The following is a 5,132-nucleotide window of genomic DNA, read 5'->3' on the forward strand; positions in this document are numbered from 1 at the left end:
TTATTATTATTATTATTATTATTATTGTTATTATTATTATTATTATTATTATTATTATTATTATTATTATTATTATTATTATTATAAGATGCTAATGAATGTGTGTGTGTGTGTGTGTGTGTGTGTGTGTGTGTGTGTGTGTGTGTGTGTGTGTGTGTGGATGGGTAAATTGGGAGTGTGTCGTCTTGTCTCGGCCACCTCCCATTCTTTGGGGGAAGGAGCCTAGGTATATGGATAGATTGATTAATAATAATATTATTATTAATATTAATATTAATATTATTAATAATAATAATACCACGTTGAGTACACCGCTTCCCGTTCGATCAGCGAAGTTAAGCAACGTTGGGTCTGGTTAGTACTTGGATGGGTGACCGCCTGGGAACACCAGATGCTGTTGGCATCCCTACGTCAAGTGGGGTTGGTGGAGGATTAGTGCCCCTCCCTGTAAAACAATTAACTCTAAGCCCTTGGCCACCCCGTCTGGGATACATGGCGTCTGGCAATGAATGAATGAATAATAATATTATTATTATCATTATTATTATTACTATTATTATGATAAGAAGTACATGGGGTGGGGGTAATGTTTGACTTATGGCGTGGGAGAGGTTAGGGATGGATGGTTGAACCCTGAAAACACCATGAGGTGATACGCCTCACTCACTATATATATATTATTTTAGAAATTCTTCAGCCATTCGAAAAAATCAATTATACATCCATATAGGTACTTTATAGCTTAATGTGATTTGGTCACACTCCTTCTGTGACACCGATATCCCATCCTTGTTCACTTGGCCTAATTGCCATACATCTATCTTGAATGCTTAGCTGTAAAATGTTTGGAATATAATGCTGGCCACAAAGAGGGGCTGTAGAAAGGGTGTAGAAAATTAGTATTGTCTTATTCTGCCACTGAGCTGCAGAAAAAAATAAATGAAAAAGGATGATTTTTTATTTATTTATTTTTTTTTTTTGCAAAGCTAAAGTGGAAGAGCATTTTAAATCGTAAATGAATGTGTAAAAAAAATAAATCTGCAGAGAGCTGTTGGATTTTTTCACTCCATTTTCCAACATTTATTCTGCTGTTTCCAAATAATCAGCCTGCTGTTTGCCGTATAAATTGTCCTGGTGTATAACCACGCTATCGTAATTATCGTAATTATCGCACTGTTTGTGGCAATTTATCTAACTGCTCTTCCATTGATTTTGTCCAACAAATTATCGCAATGCTCATGGAGACAACTTAAGTAACTGATACAGTATGTTGAAAAAAGTATCAAATCACTGTACTGTTCATTTTTTTTTTTTTTGATAATGAATGGAGGAGGGAAAAACAAAGGAAAAAAAATAAGTCCATGTGCCTAAAGGCATCCTCCATTCATAAAATACTTATAACAATTGGATTTAAATTCAAGTGATTAATGTTTGTGGGAAACAACTCCCAGGAAGTGAATTCCAAAGAGTAGTAGTTCTGGGGATAAATGAATTTTGATAAGCAGAGGTTCTGCATTGCGGGGGAGAGAGTGTGAGTTCATGGGCGCTCCCATCTGCCCGAGTATTTCGGGTGAAAATGTGAAGGGGAGGCACAATTGAAGCCAGTTCGTCAGAGCACTTACGGTAAAAGTATCGGTAAAACAATGCTAAAGAAACAACATCTCTACGTACTGATAATGGAGGAAGGTCCTGCGTAATGGCAGGATTATTGATTAATCTAATGGCTTTATTTTGAATTTTGTCCAACTGCCTCTATGCAACCACTCCACATTCACTCCAAAGTGGTGAACAGTATTTGATCTGAGAACGCACATGACTTTTGTATATTGTGGCCATCTGCTAGTCAGTGAAGAACTCACGAACTCTGTACATAAGTCCCAATTTTTTAGAAACATTTTTAGCAAGGGATTTAACATAAGCTGTCCAGCTTAGGTTGGGGTTTAGAGTAACACCTAGTATATCAATTGTAGTGGATATGGGAATATTGACATCACTGAAAATTATGTGAGAGTCTGAGGGATTCTTTCCGTTGGAGCAATTAATGTATTTAGTTTTCTGAGCATTAAATGAGACCAGATTTTTTTTGTCCCCATTGATTAATTTTAGAAAGGTCCTGATTCAGAGAAATTGCTGTGTTTAATTGGGAATTTATAATATCAAATTGTGTAAAGGAGGTACTAAATGTGAATGAACTATGAAGGGTCGAGTCATCAGCATAAGAGTGTATTGGGTTTTGCGTGACAGATAGGTCATTGAAATGAATGAGAAAGAGGGTTGGCGCCAAAACTGATCCCTGAGGTACACCAGCATTTATGGAATGAAACTGAGAATAAATTCCATCTACCATGACCCGTATATTTCTATTATGAAGGTAAGAAGAGATTAGAGGAACCAGTGATGCAAGGCCATAGTGTGACGTGTTAGACAATAAGGCCTTGTGCCATACTTCGTCAAACGCTTTTGAAGTATCGAGTGCTACTGTGTGTTTCACCATGTTGGTCTATTGTTTTGTTAATCTGATGGGTACGAAGGCAAAGAATATCTACAGTTGAACGTTCTTGTCTAAATCCATGCTGTCGATGATTGATTAATTTATTGATTTCAAGATGCTTGACTATGTGTTTGTTAATTAGTGTCTCAAAAGCTTTACCGAGAACGGAAGTTATTGCAATTGGTCTATAGTTTGATGGATCAGAAGTTGTCCCCTTTTTAGGAACAGGATGGATATTTGCTTCTTTCCAAGAGACTGGAAAACTTGAGGTACGGATGCATAAATGAAATTATTTTGCTAATACAGGAGCCAACACTGAGGAGCAATTTTTAAAGTACTATTGAAGGAATTTCATCTGCACCAGTGGCTTTGTCTGCTGAGAGATTCTGTAATACAGCTTGTACGTATCTGGTGTGACTCATGAAAGGAGGTATTTGAGGGGAATCAAAATCAAGTACAGGAATATTGTGCTTTTCTGTATTTAGGGTTGAGTTTGTCGAAAAAATGTCAACAAGAAGGTTGGCTTTTCCACGTGGGTCACTTACTAGATTTCCATTGGGGGACTGTAACGGTGGAAGGGAAGAGGTGGTAGTGAAGTTAGTTTTGAATGAATTAAGGGTTGACCAGAATATTTTGTCATCATTTGGGTTGTTTAGTAGTTTGTTAGCTTGTCTATGCAGAAAGTTTGATTTAGAAAGATTGATAATAGTTTTGGCATGGTTTCAGATATTTTTATAATAGTTAAAGGCTTCTTTGGTTTTGGTTCTTATATAAGTGTTATACGCTATTGTTTTATGTTCTGTTACTCTAGCACAGTTGTGGTCAAACCATTTAGGAGAATTACATCTTTTTCTGTAACTATGATGGGGAATGAATGTTTCCATGCCGACTTTAATGAAATCCTGTATGTGGCCCAATGTGGAATTTGCATTTTGGGAGAAAAAGGAGGTCCAAGGAACATCCAAGAAATGGATGCATACATTATGGTGCTGTACACATCACACCACTAGACCATCATACCACACCACACCACGTTACACTACACCACACTAGAGTACTCTCCACCACCAAACACTACATATTATATATCACACCAGACCACACAACGTTACACTACACTACACTACATGATTGTTTCACACCACACCACACTACATCTCACCACACTACACCACACCAAGTTACACCACACCACAATACACCACACCACATTAGACCAGTGGCATGTGGAGGTGTATGGTATGTGGGAGGACTACTGAGCCTTGGGAGCAGATTGTGAAGCTTTTGCCCGGAGTCGGACACAAAAAAAAAGTCACTAGAACACGCTACACTACACCAAATTACACCACACCACACCATACCACACCACCGCGTCACACCACGCTATACCACACACCACCACATTACACTACGCGACAACCACATACCACAACACACCAAATTTCATCACACCACGTTACACCACATCATACCACATTACATTACATCACACCTCGCCAGACTACACAAAACCACACCACACCACACTACACCACCATAGTACACCACTACCTTACACCACAACACTAAACCACACTACAGGATACCTCATCACTCTACATGACACCATACCACACCACATCACACCACACTACATCACCATACAACACAAACAATTCGCCACATCAAATTATATCACACTACACGATATCGCACCACACTACACACACGACACCACGCCACACTACACTACACTACATCACCATACCACACCACATTTTATCACACCACACAATACCACACTACAATACACTACACTAATCACCTTAACACACCACACCACATCACATCACAGCATATTACACTACACCACACCACATAACACCATACTACACTGCATTTCACAGTCATACGATACCACACCACACCACAAAACACTAAGCCACAAACCTCACCACACCACATTACACCAAACCACACCACAACAAACCACATTCAGCCACACCACACCACACTACACACCACATTAGATCAAATCACACCATACTTCACTGCAACATCATATCACACCATACCACATTACACCATACCACACCACACTACACCACCACACCTCACCACACCACATCACATAACACACCACATCACACTACACCACCATACCACACCACGTTACACACCGCACCACACTACACCACCATACCACACCACATTGCACACCGCACCACACTACACCACCATACCACACCACATTACACACCGCACCACACTACACCACCATACCACACCACATTACACACCGCACCACACTACACCACCATACCACACCACACCACATCACATTACACCACCATACCACACCGCAGCACACTACACCACCATACCACACCACATTACACACCGCACCACACTACACCACCATACCACATCACATTACACACCGCACCACACTACACCACCATACCACACCACACCACAGCACATTACACCACCATACCACACCGCAGCACACTATACAACACCATCATGCCACTCCACACTAAATTACACCATATCAAACCACACCAACTTACACCACACCACCCAATATTATACCACACCTCTCCACACAACACAAAATGTCCACGAGGTGCCAATGAGCAGTCAAATTCCAAAGCTCATT

The 5,132-nt window shown here is 40.0% G+C and overlaps 1 non-coding gene across 1 annotated transcript; it reads left to right on the forward strand.

The window, feature by feature from the left end:
* The first annotated feature begins 284 nt into the window (after nucleotides 1-284).
* On the forward strand, nucleotides 285-403 carry LOC145392715 (5S ribosomal RNA). The gene has a single exon (XR_013896068.1). It is a non-coding gene; the product is annotated as a 5S ribosomal RNA (ribosomal RNA).
* The last annotated feature ends 4,729 nt before the right edge of the window (nucleotides 404-5,132 follow it).

This window comes from Coenobita brevimanus, chromosome 2, assembly GCF_032717465.1.
Source record: "Coenobita brevimanus isolate Jiangsu-jjx chromosome 2, ASM3271746v2, whole genome shotgun sequence".
Classification (NCBI taxonomy): Eukaryota; Metazoa; Arthropoda; class Malacostraca; order Decapoda; family Coenobitidae; genus Coenobita; species Coenobita brevimanus.